The following is a 17371-nucleotide window of genomic DNA, read 5'->3' as shown; positions in this document are numbered from 1 at the left end:
ACTTTCCATCCTCTGAGAGGCCTGTTTGAGATACTCTGAAGAGAAGAAATGGGATGAGCCAGTGCTTGAATATTTTCTCTTTCTCTCTGTGTAGCTTTCTGCACGTAGTGTATGCATGAGAACAATAGCCATACGAACTGCACAAATATGCTGCCTGCACATCTGGACATGTAGGGTAGGCGTGCCAGAGCTGGCCCTATGCAACCATCTGTTCTCCAACTCCCCTGCCCACTCCAGCTCCTTCCCTGACTCTTACATGTGGGAATGCCTTGGAGACTCCACTGGAGCTGTGGAATCCAAAACCAGGATGATGGCACAGATGCTGGTTCTCAAGTGGCATTAAAGACTCCCTGACTAGCATCACCAGGCTCCAAGTTTCTTCTCTCCTGGCAGCTTCTCCAGCTGGATCTTTCCAGATCCTAGGGATGAGGGCTAGAAGTTTGCTCTGGCAAGAGCCTGCTCCTGAAAGGCTGGAAACCATGAAAATCCTTTACTAATTCATTGCTTCCCAACTTTTTCTAAGTGGCCTCTACTCCTGCAGTACTGAAGAGTGGGTGTTCCCTTTGTCTCCATAGCAATAGGACATAATGGGGTGGTCTTCTTTTTCTTTCTTTATACACCCCAACACTGGGGCTTTCCTGGTGGCTCAGTGGTAAAGAATCTCCCTGCAATGCAGGAGATGCAGGTTCAATCCCTGGGTTGGGAAAATGCCCTGAAGAAGGAAATGGTAACCCACTCCAGTATTCTTGCCTGGGGAATCCCGTAGAGACAGAAGCCTGGTGGGCTATAGTCCATGGGGTCACAAAGGAGGTACAACTTAGTGGCTAAACACCACCACCCCAGTGTTAGCAGTGAGTTTCTCAACCCTTTGCCGGTGCCATCAGCACTGTGTGCTCCAAAGCATATAGGTCAGGTGTGGGGTGAATCCTCTTCTACCTGGCGTCACACCCTAGTGGGGCCTTGTAGTTCCCGTACGCTCTCATCCTCCTTTTCATGTTTGGTTACACGAATTGAAAGAAATAAGGAGGCTGTCTCAGGCATGTCAGGCAGAGCTCCTGCCATGGCTGATTCCTTAGAAATTAAGGGCCTCTTTCTATATAAATATATATATATATATACATTTTTTTCTCTCTCTCTGTTACCTTTTTTTCTATTGCTTTCTATAACACAAGTTATCAGATTAAAAAAAAAAAAAGTTCCCAGTTTCCGTTTATAAGCAAGAGAGCCCCTTCCCTCCGTATCTGGTTAGAAGTTTGACCTGCACAGTCTTGTGGCCACTGGTGCTCCCCAAGACAGGCTGCAGAGTCTTCACCATTCTGCCCCAACAGGCCCTCAGTAACCTCAAATACCAGGTGCTGGAGGCTTTCTACCAGCTTCTCCTCTCCATATCTGGCCTCTGGCTTTTTCCCTTTTTGCAGTATCTCAGAGGTATATTCCAGCCCTGATCAAGCCCTCCCCTCTTTCCCAGGCCTCCATCTCCTGCCCCAGTGGTTGCTTCCTGGAATAGTTTCAGCTTGCAGTTACAAATAGCTTTAGCAAATGAACAGCCTGCTTCTCCAGTTGGTGGTTCTAATGTATGAACCTAGTTTTCAACAAATATTACATCCAGAAAAGTCAATGTATACATGTATAGCTATAGTTTGATGACTATTCCTATGTAACCAGCACCCAGATGAAAAAGATATTATCAGAAGCCCAAAGCATAGCTTACGTTCCTTTCTAATCATGGTGGACTTCCAGCAGCATGGATTAGCTTTACCTGTTTATAATCTCATACAGATGAAAGCAGACACACAGTACTCCTTTGTACCTGAATTTAGCTCAGCATTATGTTTGTGTAATTCATCCCTATCATTGTACAGGCTTGGAGATTTTGCATTTCCTGTGCTGTGTAATATCCCACCACGTGAAAATACCATTTTTCCTTTTTTTTTTTTAAACTTTTTGCTTTATATTGGAGTATAACTGATTAACAATGTGGTAATAGTTTCAGGTGAACATTAAAGGGACTCAGCCATAAATATACCATATTTTTAAAACTCCACTTTACTATTTTGCTTCATTTTTTTTTGTTCCAGGGTTTGGCCCAAAAGCACTGCTGTTGTTGTTGTGTTACCTGATTTTTGTTGGCCACGTATAGTCATTTCTGTTGGGTCTACATAGGTGTGGAAATGCTGAATCACATGGTCTGCATTTGCTACGAGCTGCCCAATAGTTTTTCAAAGTATATGAGAGTTTCTTCCTCCCCATCCCGGCTCCACTCAGCGTGTTCTGTATTTCCATTTTAACCATCCTGCTGGATGTGTGCTGGCGTCTCCCTGTGCTTTTAACCTGCATTTCCTTCTGCCTGGTTCTGTGGCAGCCTCATGCATGAAGTCAGGGCATTGAATGAAAGAAATCACTGCAGACAAAATCTCACTGGCTCTTTCAAGAGATGCAGCCTTTTCTCCTCACTTTAGAAATGACTTGTTTGCAGAGACGAGTTTGAAAATCCAGAGTCCCTCAGGCAATTGCTTTGTGAGGAATCTGCTGTTGTTAACAGGTCTAGACACATCCCAAAGTCTCAGGCAAGTGATGCTGTCTGGCTGGGCCACTCACTTGTTCCTTCATTTGCAGACAACTGCAGAGTCCTTAGGTACATACTGGGCAGTGTTCTAGGTGTTGGGACCAAACAATAGAGACTCTTAGGAAATTCACTGTCTAAGGCGGGGAGACAGACAATAAATAAAAAGTAGAACAGCTTGTCAGACAACAGTTGGTGCTATGCAGAAGAATAAAGCAGAGATGGGGTAGGGAGGGCTAGCACAACCTCAAGTAGAACAGTCAGGGATGGTCTCACCAACAAGTTGACATTTGAGCCAAGGCCTTAAACTGACCTGGGAACAAGCCATGTGGGCGCTGGGGGAAGAACAATCCAGAGGATCAGCATGTACAAATGGCCCATGGGGGAGCCATGTTTGAGGAACAGCAAAGAGGCTGTTGGGAACAGGAGGTAATGGGGTGCAGAGAGGAGAGGGTTGTGGGCGCTCCAGCTTCCCTCAGCTCTGAATGAAATGTCCTCACAGCTGCTCTGGTCCCACCTCTATGAAGCCTCTCAGTGCCACATCCTCTGAGCTCCAACCGCCTGTCTCTCCTCCCACAGTCTGGAATGGGCCAAGTTAGTATCCCTCCTCCTCACAGCTTCCTATAGAAGTTGTTTGGTGGATGCATCAGAAAAGATAGCAACCAGATGGAGTTTGGGGATATTAATTTTTCTGAGATAGAGTGAACAAATATTCCTGAGGAACTCTGCAGGCTATAGCCACAGCTGGCCCTCAGCGGGGTGTGGGAACCAACAGGCACAATAACGGTTAAAATGGAAAGTCTGTGATATCTATATTTCCTGTCTGCATCATAGCTAACCAGATCCCACTTTCAAAGTCCCTCATCTCAACCAAGCGTCTCCTGGGGCCCCTTTAAGAGGGAATCCAACATGTGCTTTTTATTCAGGCAAACAGAGCTGTGACTTTTCTGGAAAACAATAGGAAAGAAGCATTGGTGTTAGAATAGACTGAGCAGAAAAGTCCAGAAAAAAAAGTAATAGTATATGATAGAGGGAGCATCAATCAATAAATGGTGTTGAAAAAGCCTAGCTAACCATAGGGGAGAAGAAGACTCTGCTTTATAGATAATACCAAAATTAATCTCCATAAAACACAGAAGGAAATATGAGTAACTTTTTTTTTTACAACTAGATATGAAGAAAGACTTTATCATGCGAAAAGGAACCCATTATCATCATCATTATTATCATCATCTGAGACTCTGTGACAAACACAATTCTAGTACTTTATCTATGTTAAGTAATTGAATCCTCATAACAACTATATTTTTTTTTACCATTTATTCTTACCATTTTCTAGATGATAAAATTGAGATGCAGACAGGTTTAAGTAGTTTTCCCAAGGTCAAACAAATGATGGTGCCAGAATTCAAACCAAATAAGTATGATTTCAGGGTCACTGCTTCTAAATTACTAAATTTAGAGGAAAATACTGAGAGAACTGAACACATGATTTAAAAGTGGTGTAGAAAACAATCACAGCGTAAAAGACAAAGGAGAAAAGACAATGGGGAAAACCATACTACATATGTAACAGATAAAGCTTTACTATCCTTTGCAGAGCAATTTCTCAAATGTTCTTGCCCAGATCACCAGTGTCCTGAACGATGCTAATGGGGGTTCTGTAAAAAAAAATTTTTGATGGTCAATTAAGTTTAAGAAATGATGTGTTAAATCTGACCATGGGAAGTCTTTTTCCTCCCATCAGTACACCTATTAATATCTCAAAGGGCAATAAAATTCTCTGAAATACAGTCTAGAAAATGTTATCTTTGTATGTAATGAGTTTCTACAAGACTGGAAGGAAAATATAAATATCCCAATAGGAGAATGGGCACAAGAGAATAATTAAAAATATGTAATTATTGGCATATGAGAACATATTCAGCCTGGTTAATAGTCAGAGGAAAATGAAACAATATAAAGGCACAGATTTTTGTCTCTCAAATGGGCAAAATTTTTAAAAAGTGTTTGTGAGAGCATGAGGAAAAAAATGCACTCTTATGACCTTACTGAGATAGTAAATTAGTACAAGTTTTCTGGGGGAAGGGGGAATTTGACAATATGTATCAAAGGCATTGAAAAAATGTATATAGGAATTTATCATAAAGAAATAAGTAGACAAGTGGGAAAGGACATATGTACAGGGAGTTCATTGCAACACTTTTTATATTGGCAAAAATGTCTATTAATATATGTTAAAGCACATTTATACATTGTAGTACTATGCACCTCTTAAAAACAGTGACATTGATCTCTGTTATTCCCAAATAACAATGTCCATAATAAATGAAGAAAAGAAATCATATACTGTTTATAAAAAAAAAAAGAAAATAAAAAAGACTAAAGTCATAGATTTCACAGTTTTAATGGAGGTTAGTTTTCTCTAGTGGTGAGACTGATTTTTTTTTTTTTAACTTTCTTTTCTTTAATCCCTTTCTGCATTGTCTAATTTTTTTCTTACATTGATTGCTTGTTACTTTGAACATAAAAATGACTATTACCATTTTGAAACATTAAATGTTTATTACCCTGAAATAGTGAGTCACAGATTAGAAAAACAAGAGGATTTCATTCTTCAACAAATATTAAGTTCTTTATTATGCTAGTGAATTCAGCCTCAGTCTAATAAGCTAAAGTCAAAGTGAGGGTGAGGAGAATTCATGAAGAAGAAGAAAAAGGAGCTTAAAAAATCTGAAGCCTGTGGAAATAATACATCTTTATAAAAGGGATATAGAGAAAAGAAAATTAATCTTCATTTGGTTTAATTGCTACACTGAATCACTGGCTTGTCAGAAGAGAACCCAGACAGCTAACAGTTGTTCTTGTATCAGGTAGAGAAGCAAGTGGATGTCAAATAGGCTTGGCAAATGGGCCAGCAGAGCCACCCTCCAGCAATTTCTGAAGGGAATCTCAGCTCCTTGTTCTTGAATTTGTGGGACAGGATCTGGGCCAACTCATTCCCTTTTCTGACTAACCCAAAATGAACTCCGTATGTGAAATCTGGACCAATGCCAACATACCCAGTGCTCAAGGTTGTCAGACAGCTGTTGGCAGCTCGCACTAATTTTCTTTTCTCTTGAATAGTGCAGAAATATGTTGCTTTACATATACAGGGAAAAAATGGATTGAGGGACCTAATTTGCAAATACTCTAATCCTCCTAAAATTAGCTTTGAGACCCAGCCAGTTTATTTACCTTTCCTTCTGTGGCACTAAACTGTGGAGATGTGGAGGGGTCGCAAGGAGAATGGCCCTTTTTATTTCTGATCTGTAAAGGGGATTCTCCAGCAAATTCTCCTAGAAAGGATAGGACTTGAATATTAATAAAGGAACTGTCTCTTTTGCTACTCTCTTCCCATTGACAAAGCTCTCCAAAAGCTTACTGCCCTTTGGGGTTCCTGAATGGGGTGCCTGGGGAGAGGTCACTGGACCTCTATGGCCCAAAAGGGAGCCTAAGACCTAAGGTCTTTGACTGGTTCCTTTAAAATCATTTTTGATTCTTATTCTTTCATTTGAGTGACCAAGGGAGACCCTTCCTTGTACAAATTTAGATAAGTTATAATAATAGCAACTTAGGACCTGGGTCTTAATATATCCAGGTAAGTCAAATTTTATTTTGCTTAGCAGGAAAACTTTCAAGTTCCAATTAAAAGTATTGTTTCCTAGGTTTATCTAAAATAGAATCTATCATAAAAGCTAGATATATTTTAGGAAATAGAAGATTTGAGGAAGTGTATTATCCTTACTGTCTATCATCTCTAATTTCCTATTAAAGGTGGTGTGGTCCAGTGTTTTAAGGTCAGAAGCACTAAAGTCTGTTTCTTCATTCATAATATAACACCTTCTCTATTGGCTTGTTGTAAAGATGGAACAAAATAATGTTTCGAAAGTATGCAGCACTGGCCGGGCACAGACTAATTAAAAGAAACCAGCCATAAATACCACCAGCACCCCTGGGTCACAGTCCACTAAGCAAGCATCCCACAGGATCCTCAGGTATTTAGAAAGGCTGGCATCAGAAATTTAAAAAATCGCTTCAAAAAATGCTTTCACTCTGTTGGTGGAAATGTAAACTGGTGCAGCCACTGTGGAAAACACTGGAGATTCCTCAAAAAACTGAAAGTAGAACTACCCTATGACCCAGCATTTCCACTCCTGGGTATATGTCCCCAAAAAAGCAAAAACACCAAAAAGTATACATACAGCCCAGCGTTCATAAGAGCAGTATTTACAATAGCCAAGATATGGAAACAACTTCAGTGTTCATCAACAGGTGAATGGATAAAGAAGATATGGTACATATATGTAGTGAAATGTTACTCCTCCAAAAAAAATGAAATTCTGCTACTTGCAGCAACAAATAGTGAAATAAGTCAAAGACAGATACTGTATGATATCACTTAAATACAGAGTCTAAAAAATAATAGTAATGAGTGTATATGCAAAGCAGAAACAGACTGACAGATACAGAAAACAAACTAGTGGTTACCGAAGCGGGGAGGGGTGGGGAGGGGCAGGTTAGGGATACAGGATTAAGCGCTACAAACTACTGTGTATGAAACGGAGAAGCAACACGGATATATTGTACAGTGCAGGGAATTATTGCCATTACTTCGTAATAACTTTTAATGGAATATAATCTGTAAAAATACTGAATCCCTAAACTGTACTCCTGAAACTGATACACTATTATAAATCAACTACACTTCAATTAAAAAAACACACTGTCCTTCCAGAAACACCACTGTTTACTGTGTTACTGGTAAATTCCTCTTCCCCCAGCCCCAGCCCCACCCACAGACTACTGCTGAGTCTTTCCCCTCACTATCGCTCAAGCGTCAAGGTCTCCATTTTTCTTAGTGTTGGACCATTGACAAAGGGCAGGTCAATGGGCTCGGCAATTTCTTAGGTCACCAGAGGGTCATCTGGGGTGATGTAGGGGCACATGACATGGGAGGCTCCTGCCCAGCTGCGGAGGAGCAGGGATGAGTGCTGTTGACAGGAGCTGGTCAGGCCCCCAGGCCTCCTGGTGCTGCGCGTCTTCATTTTAGCATTAACTCTCTGATATGCCTTGAGTGGAAAGAAACATTCTGAAAAATAACCTTTCCTGACTCTCAGATTTCCAGTCATAACAACTCTTAATTCTTCTGCAGGCAAAGTAGATGCTTCTGCCTACTAGAGGAAGGGTCAGGAAAGGCTGAACAGAAAGAAAAACACAATGATTCATATTTCAAGATCTTATCTTCCACCTTCGCAATGAAAGCCGTCTCTTAACTGTTGTGGAATTGTTGGAAATGAAAGGAAAATGGAGGTAATTGGGGGTGGGGTGCCTCCCAGGGAATTTCTCTGGATGGAGGGTATTAACTTAGGAAGCCCAGAGTTCCTGCCAGGCACTGACAGTTGGGGCAGTTGGGGAGGGGTGGCCACTAGAGCACCCTTGCTTTCCCCATGCGTTCAGTGTTCCCAGAAAAATTTCATGCTCAACACTTTTACCTCCTGTCTCCTCCCTGAAGCCTGTCCCGCCCCTCCACCCCTCCAACGTCAATTCTGGAAGAATTAGAAAATCCCAATGGCTGAGACAGGAGCTGTTGTAAGAAAGAACAAGTTGTTAGATAACTCCACAGTCATCTCCTTCTAGAAGCAGAGTGAGCACACTGAGCCATGGTTAAGACCTGCTCAACTTAAAGATGGGCCTGCCCCTAGTTTCTCTCTCTGAGTCATATACTAACGTGGAATTTTCCAGGAAGGTTTGATCTAATATGAATACTTCTCTTAGGTCAACAAGTTCTCTTTATGCAGCAGGAAATCCCACCTGGTGACCATTTGTGGGCAGCCTCTGCCCACTCCACCAACTGTCAGATCTAAATTAGGGAGAGGAATAAGCCTCTTCAGTGAAAAAGATCCCTGCTTATGGTGTGGTTTTCACACTGTGACGAGACTCACACAAGAGTCACAGGCTTATTGATAGAGTATATGTAGGGATTGGGGTTTTCTATTTTTATTAAATAATATTATTTCTATTTTTATTAAATAATATTACTACAAAAGGAATTTGGGAACATAATTTCTCTAAGCAGTTCCCTTAACCTCTTTATGCCTCAGTTTACTCACCTAAGAAATGACAGAATTATTTAATTTTTTAATACCTATTCTAACATTAACACTAATTCTTTTTAGAAATATACACACTACCATGTGTAAAATAGATAGCTCAGGTCTGTACTCTGTGATGACCTAGAGGGGTGGGATGTGGGTGGGAGAGAGGCTCAAAAGGGAGGAGATATATGTATTCATATAGCTAATTCACTTTGCTGTACAGAAGAAACTAATACACTATTGTAAAGCAATTATACTCCAATATTGTAAAGCAATAATGCTCCAATAATAAAATTTAAAAAAGAAATATTCAAAATTAGTTTAAAACCCTTATATTGGGTTTACAGATAAAATGTTTCCATTAAAAAATTTAAGAAGCTCCAGCTGACAAAGTTTCAGCTAAAAGTATTTATTTCTTGTTTTCCAGGTAAAGGTGAGTGTATTTTGTTAAAGGTTAGACCTATTTGAACATCTTTTTAAATGTCTGGCAATGTTGATATTTCTATACAAGTAAATTTGAGAAAGTTCAATTCCTAAGAAGCTATCATTGGGATGAAATACTAAGTGAGACTTGAATGTTGGAACCTAGTAAGAATGACAGGTGTGAATGTGGGATAAAGACTCTTCATTACTTAGGGACACTAAGAGGCTTCGAGAGGGAACACTGGGGCAGGAATAAGACATGCAAGATTTATGAAAACCTTTGAGTAACTAAGACTTTCCAAACCCTGGGGAGTACGAGAGCCCTGCCCTGCAATGGCAGCCTCCTGTTCACTTCCCAGCCACTCCTTCAGGGTTATTTCTGAAGACAGGCAATCCCTGTGGTTGGAGTAGGAATGAGAGGGAGTGGGGAACGGATACTTTGGTGTCTTTGAAGTGAATACTTTAAAAGTTTCCGAAAGGGAGGTCATTATTTTGTTTAGCTTGTTCTTTTTCAGCCAAATTACCAAGAGAATCTACTGCCCAATTTCTTCCAGTCACTCGGAGTCAAAGAACAGATTAGAGAATTCAGTTCATGGAGTTTATTGGCCCCTCCATCTGCTGCACACTGGTGAGTCTTGGGTGGGCCCTATCTGAACGTATCAGTCAGATGGCAGTCTGTATTTAGAGTCACAGGCATTGCAAGCTGTAACATCAGTGGACCCTGGAGGCAGACATCTCTGCTCATAGGTCTGGTGGTGTTGAAGTGGCCCAATTGTTCCAATTACCATCTCTGAGGCTTTTGGGTGCCAGAGAGTCTGCAGTGGGTTTTCTTCCATCTTTGTCTGCATATAAACACTTCTTTCCTCATCCCAGGCTTCCCTACAGAAGAATAGTAACTGATGTCCACTCTCACCTTCTGCTCACCTTCATTTCAGACACAAAAAAATAATTTATATATTCCACCCTGGAGTTTACCTTGTAAGTTAGTTTCATTGTGAAATTCCACTCACATTTTCTTGGAACTAGCCTTTGGCCTTGTGCTCTAAACAGCCTGTAGGACTCACTTCCTATCATCCCCATGAAATACTTTCCTATTTTTATTGCTGAATCCAAGGTTTGTCCCACTCCATGGCTTTGATGACTGTTCTATTAATATTTGCTGAAATTAAAAGAAAGTCTTCTAGAAATTTAACACCATATCATGGCAGGTCTTGTAGAGCTCTTCATAACTGGTAGGATACTGAAGACATTCCAATCATCTTCATAAACAACAGACACCTCTAGATTATATAATGTGGATTGTATTTTGCTCACAGGGAGTTCATAATCCAGCATAGAACTACTGAGAACTTAATTCCAAACAATAAGAAAGAATAAACGCTCACACTGAGGCCTTGGGGAAGAACGGAATGGAACTCTGTCTCTACACATGGTCCATGTAGATGAATATCAACTGTAGAGTTTCCTAAACTAAGATTACTAAATGGAAGCAGTGAACATTTAGTTCTCTAAAAAAAAAAAAAACTTATTACCAATTTAGTGAAATGGCATAGTCTTCTTTAATTAAAATTCAAGTTTCAGCATATGGATTCTGGACTAATAATTGTGTCTCTTGTGAATCCCATTCTTCCCTTAAATTTAGATTGAGGCTCATTAAAACTAGGTGACAATGAACTGGTACTTTTATTTTATTCTTTCACATAGGAACCATGCATCCAAGTAACAATCTGGATAACTGAAGGCAAGTCATCCTTCCAACAAGCCCACAGCAATCGTCTTTGAGAGGGGAAGGGCTATAGAAGCCAAAGTCTTGGCTTATCTGCTGAGCATTACGTATTTATTTATTTATGACTTGAATAAGGTATATGATTTAAGCACAACTAAGCACACTGGACATGAATTTAAATAGACCAATTGTTAGAATAGGATTTTCTCAGATCAAATTTATGTTTGCTGCTCACTGGGTGTCTGGAGTTGCTGCTTAGGTCTGAGGATCACACATAAGCATTCATCCCAGGGCTTCTGTTCACCTTGACAAATCGTACACAATTCTGCAATCTTCCTTCTCCTGCAGACTTTTTATCACTTGGTATGGAAACCATGTAAAAAAGAAACTAACTACAGAACAAAAAAGCATAGCAAGGGTTTTTTAAAAAAAATATCAGGATGGAGAGGGGAAATTCTTGCCTCCAAGTGCCAGGGTCTAAAAGTCAGAGTGAATTTTCCAAGGTCTATTTATAGTGATTTAATCCAATCATGGGAATTTGAGACTGTGTACTTGTCACAAGTGACTGAAAAATGAAAGAAAAGCAAATATTATTCTTCCCACATGGAAGACTGGAAGGTAAATCTATTTAATGTAAGAAACATACCTTCTTTTTCCCCTGAATCAAGTTAGTCACCCATCCATCTCTTCTTTCTTGACAGTTAGGTTTATTAATCTAAATTTCAGGCGAGAGCCCAAGAGATACTCTCTCTGATATCTGCTAAGTGACTAGAAGAATATTAGTTGTACTCTTGATTTTTACTTGATAATCAATTTTGTGTCCATGAATCTCCATGGTTTTATTTTCCTGGTGACAGTAATGGGACCATCTGATAGTTGCTGCCATTTTTTATAATGGGACATCCAGCAAGAGTCTGCAGGAGAGTATGTATACAATTAGCCAGACCTCTGCAGAGGGACAGGTAAATGCCACAAAACTTTCATTTTCACTTTTTGCTCCTCAAAGTAACAAGCTCTGTCTGCTTTATTCCTGCTGTTTGGAAGGGTTCTGGCCCCTCTGGGCCTGCCGTGTACAGGGGCCATGTGGGGTTGGCACCTGAGACCGAACAGAGACACAGTGGAAAGAAAGCCCCGTGTTGGCAGAAAGGGAGGTGTTTTCATCGCCTGTCACATCCCTCTTCTGTCTCCTCTCTGTCTCTTTGCACTTGTGGGTGCCCTAAATGAGACCGAAGCTGCTATCTGTTATCTGCCCAAAGGGAGGCAAGAGCCACAAAAAGGACCTGAAGGCTCAAAGGGAATTTTTCTGCAGAGGTAGCAGTAATTAGAAAGAAGGAAGTTTTTGAAACGGGTCAGTTCCTTAAGGACTTCTCTTGGCAGTTTGCCTAGAAACTAGTGTTTCCTGCCCCACATCCTGCGGTAGTTCCTCCTGGGAAGTAGAAATGGAACAATGGGACACAGAGAGATACTGATGATCAACACGGCTGTTGTGGCGGTTGGAGCCTGGGGTCGAGGCTTCATAATCACTGAGGGCATCTACTTGGCAGTTGTTGAGGCGAGTTCGAGATCTTACTAGGACCAGAAGACCTTACGGGGCAGATGCCAAAGAAAATTGCTACCTTGAGAAGTGGCTACAAAGAGGATCACAGTGAGGAACACAGATGAGCACACTTAGGGATATAGCCCCTTATTGGGTTAGGTCTGCACAGGATAAATTGAGCCAAGTGAATCTAAATGAAAGATACCAAGCCCCAAATATATAAAATTAGAACAAAGAAAGTTATTGATTTTCCTAACTAACCAGAGATATTTCTCCACCCTAGCCATATAATTCAGTAAGGATTATGCAAGTACAAAAACTGAGAGACAGGAAATTACAGCAGCAACACCAGTAGTGCCCAAACCAGGAAAGACTCAAATTACTCAAAGTAATGCAGGGTTAACGTGAGAAAATCCAATCGGCACTATTTTTCTGGGGGCAGGGTGGGTGTGTGTGTCCCAAGGAGCAGCTGAAACCAAAAGACCAACCATGCTGCAGGTGGTGTCAGTCCTTAGGTGACAGTAACTCCAGTGTTCTACACGTGTGATTGTTTTGTCTTTTACAACTGTGCCAAATATATTGTCTCACTTCTTCCTGTTTCAGAGCCCTCTGTGAGCAGCCCTTGGAGAGCAGCGTTACTTCCAAGCAGGGAATGGTTTCAGAGCCATTCTCCCCACAGGATTCAGAGTGGTCAGGGTGGTGTGGGAGGGGGGGATCCCTTTGCAGTCTCTGCAGTGTTTTTGGTCTCAATGTATTGTTTGCAGAGTGACAAATAAGAAAGCTCTGTTCAGGGTTGTCAAAATAGAAACTCCTGAATTGTGTGTCAGGTCACTCGGTTCCTGGACAAAGTTTGGCAGCACCCCACCACTAGATAAAGTTATAGCTGATAACCAATTAACCAATGAAAATTCGGTTCCTGCAGCCATGTTACCCAGGATTACAAAAATGGTAGCTAGATAGAGACTACCCTGGCAAGAGTGAGTAGACATCACCTTGTAGTATGTGTGTGTGTGTGTGTGTGTGTGTGTGTGTGTGTGTATGAGAGTGCAACTCTGACTGTAGGAGATAGAGAGATTTTTTTCCAGTTCATTGCAACCCTAATTCCTACTCTCTTTGGTTTATACCATTTCTCCTTAAAACTGGCTCCTCTTTGCTTTGGAGGATAGAATTGAATCCAGTGCCAGCCCAGCCATGGCTGACTCTGGTTCCAGGACCCATGAGCTTCATCTGGATCCTCAGTGATAGTAGATGTGTGCATGAGTCCTTGCATCTAAGAATTTGGGGAGCCGGGGAAACTTCTGTCTCAAGTTATTGCAGTGACAAGAGTGACAAGAGCAGATACACTCACAGAAGCTTGTGTTTGCAAATGTGCACCAATGGCTGTATTCTACAAGGTCTTAAAATGGGATTTTTTTTAACCTAATGGAAGATTCTTCACCTCTTTCTTGCCCAGTTTGCTTTGATGTTTCTCTCTCTTTTTTCTCTTAACAGACCTCAATATGGCTCTGAAAGCTATCTTATTTCTTGGAAGGCTTTAGGGTATTTTTTTCTTTATTAAATTTAAAAGTTTGAAAGTCATGGCTTATTATTTAGTAGGCCTTAATATATATGCATTTCCCCCTTCTCCTATGAGTCAATAAAGACCACAACCTCTGGCTAACTTGATAGAAAATTTTCCAAACTGTGTACTAGGAAGGCTGATTAGTTGATTTGGTTTGTTTTGTTTTCAGTTTCTTAGTGCCTTCACCTTTTCAGTCTAGGAAATTGAAATACTAACTCTCACAGAAATTCAAGCAAGTGTTCAAAGTGCAGTCCATGAATTATTTATTTTCATGCCCCAGACTTCATTCTCATTAGCCATATCCCTTCACACTCAAGACAGTAATTGAGGTAGGGATTCAATTCCTGAGCAAGAAAGAGTTCTTCAGCAAGTTAGACAAGGGAGGGCTATTCCGTCTATACAGATGTCTTCTGGGTTAACTACCATTTAAAAAGCATCCACTCTGTGTCAGACATGACACTCAGTGAAAGGAGGGTGTGTTTTTAATTCTTGTAACAGCTTCCTAAGAATAGATATTGTTTCCCCAATTTTATAGGTGCAAAAATTAAGACTCTGAGAAGTTCATTAACTTGCTAAAGTTCAGACAGCTAGCAAATGGCTAAGAAGAATGTTCCCAGAATCCCTTTTTTATATTCATGCAAATTTAAGTGTTTATCTATGAATCTGATTAATGTTTACTTTTCTTCCAGTATACAAAGCACTATCACATAATCACTTCTCAACAAGCCCGTGAGTCGGTCACTGTAGTCCCAATCCATGATGAAGAAACTGAGGCCCAAATGAGTGAAAATATGAAAACAAGGTAATCCCAGGGACACTGCAAATGCAATCTAGCTAAAGATCAATTTTCTATTTTTCAGAAGGGACAGCTAACTGAGCAGGCTTCTTTCCAGAGAATTCTTACTTATCAGGTATGCACAAAATAAAATTAAGCTTCATAATCCTTTCAACCTGTGGGCCCTTCCTTCGACCAGTGAGAAGGAAGGAGAGGGTCTAAGGCCAGAGGCAAGCCAGAATTATTGTATTTACCAAAATGTGTGTGTGTGTGTGTGTGTACACATGTGTAGAGGTTATCCAGGCAGCCCATGGGTGCCTGAGGAGGGCTGAGGTCTCCCTTATCCCATTAGGGCAGGAAAGGCAATTCTACCCATGGGTTATAGCCAGGATCAGAGAGTGCATCTTGCTGTCTCTGACTCTGTGCTGGAGAAAGGCCCCAAATTCTTTTACAGGGCCAGCTTGGACTTTGCCAAGAACTGCTAGGCATTTAAGATACAGCCCTTACTAACTAACACACATTACCTACTGAACCCTTCCACTCATATCCCCCAAAGCCTTTACACTTGTTCCATTCAAACATGGTGCTGTGCCAACCAGCAAACTCTGCATTGCATTAAAATTGAAGCCCCATTTCAGGACCTGCAGGCTACAGATACTTTGGAGAACTGTCTAAAGCAAGAAATATTTGTGGCCAAAGCAAGAAATATTTGTTATAAAGTGGCTTTGCCAGTGAGGTTCCCCTTGAGGACCATTATCAATAAATTGAAAGAAGAGGCCACAGGGACCACTGGACCCTTTCCTTTTGGGAACTGCTGATTCTAGGCAATCCTTTCAAATCTCTGGGCTGTGTTTGTTTCTCTCCATAGTATCACAATAACTCACTTCTTTCCAAGGCAGGAATAGAGATGCTGACGTAGAGAATGAACATGTGGACACAGCGGGAGAAGGGGAGGATGGGACAAATTGGGAGATTAGGATATATACACTACTGTGTGTAAAGTAGATAGCTAGTGGGAAGCTGCTATATAACACAGGGAGCTCAGCTCGGTGCTCCGTGATGATCTAGAAGGGTAGGATGGAGCGGGTGGGAGGAAGTTCCCAGAGGGAGGGGATATATGTACACATATGGCTGATTCACTTCATTGTATGACAGAAACTAACACCACATTGTAAAGCAATTATATTCCAATTAAAAATTCACTGACATAATAGAAAACTTCCACAAATCTGCGTGTATGTCAAGTACCAAAATGGGACAAAAGTAACACTGCTTTGGAGCTGTGCTAAAATGAGGTAATTATGTAAGTTTAGTATTTCTTTCCCAGTATCTGTCCCTTCCCTGTTACACTATTTAGTTAAGAAATCGGCTCCTTGCAAGGATTCTGAGAGCCAGAGGCATTGTCTGTGCCGCCTCAGTTTTCCACTTGACAGCACCTGGGGTTAGAAGGAGGAACGGGCTGGGGTGTGTCTGCGTGTTATTGTTAGTACAGTCTGTGTCAGCACAGGCTGCAAGTCAGCATGTTGGTCACATGTCACTGAGCCTCATGGGGCCACCGCTGGGATAATAGCCCTCATCCAGCGACACAGAGGAAGCTGGAACCTTCAGGGAGCTGCATGCCTCTACTTTCTCATGTTGCTCTAACTGGAACTAGGCATTTACACCCCAAGTCGGCCTTTACCTAATACACTCGATTTTACAAAAGAAGAAGAAAGGCATACTTGAAGGGTTAACAACAGCAGTGAACATTTGGAAACTTGTTAAAAGATTTTTTTCCCTTAACACTCTTGAGAGTTTAGGAAAACCTAGAAATGCAATTCCTAAAAAAAGCCAGTTTCTCTCCATATTTCTAAATCATTTTCATATCCTTAAAAAGCTGTGTGGGTAATCTTCAGGGAAGGAAGGAGAATATATATGCCATTGCTGACTTCCTATTTCTAAAGATGATATTCTAACATCTGTAAATCAAACTCACTACTTTGCTATTATTATGCAACAAAAGACAGAGTTTTGAAATGATATAATTCCGAGCTCCTCTGTGGCCCCCTCTTCTCATCCATTTTCATCTTTTCTAAAGCGTGGGCACCTTTGGAACCCTGAACAAAGACTTACACAATCCAACATTTCCACCCCGCCCCCCCCCTCCGGAAGCTGGATTAAAGCTTACCTTTGCCCTGTCTGTATGTAGCAAGGAGAATTTGCTAACATAGGGAGAGAGAGTATAAACTCATTTTCAGGATGATTGCAACAGACATGACAGATTATTTTTTAGGACTTCTGTGAAAGTACCAAAACTTTTAAAATTCTATACTTTCTCACCGATTCACACTGGGCTTCCTTCCATTTATTTCAACTGGGCTAGATTTTACTGACCGTTGAAAATGGGACACTCCTGGGAGGCGAATTCCCAATTAGAGTGCAGTCTTGGCTAACTATGTGGGTTAGCCAGATGGCAGAGCAGGGGCCAATGCTGCGATCATGCTCACATTCATTTAGTCCATAAAATTTTTTAGCACCTCTAAGCACTATGTTACATGCTGAAGATAATAGGAAATAAAATACATGCATTGCCGGACTTGGCCTCACAGAATTTCAGTCAAATAGGGAATAAAGAAATTATCACTCAATAAGTTCTTTGATGGGCATTCC

At 41.0% G+C, this 17371-nt stretch overlaps 1 long non-coding RNA gene across 4 annotated transcripts in view; it reads right to left on the bottom strand.

Annotated features, from left to right (window-relative positions):
- Positions 1–2023: 2023 nt before the first annotated feature.
- LOC147371882 (uncharacterized) overlaps positions 2024–17371 on the bottom strand; it is a 29998-nt gene continuing 14650 nt past the window's right edge. For 2 of the 4 annotated variants that reach the window (XR_015163815.1, XR_015163814.1), the window contains one exon: positions 2024–2654. This is a non-coding gene — a long non-coding RNA (uncharacterized LOC147371882). Of the gene's footprint in view, positions 4225–17371 lie in introns of all 4 variants that reach the window. The other 2 variants (XR_015163813.1, XR_015163816.1) reach the window with 2 other exon arrangements.

This window comes from Bos grunniens, chromosome 5, assembly GCF_055505025.1.
Source record: "Bos grunniens cultivar Pamir isolate PY7600 chromosome 5, Bosgru_T2T1.0, whole genome shotgun sequence".
Classification (NCBI taxonomy): Eukaryota; Metazoa; Chordata; class Mammalia; order Artiodactyla; family Bovidae; genus Bos; species Bos grunniens.
The sequence above is the reverse complement of the archived record's forward strand: the minus strand, read 5'-3'. Positions and strand labels throughout refer to the sequence as shown.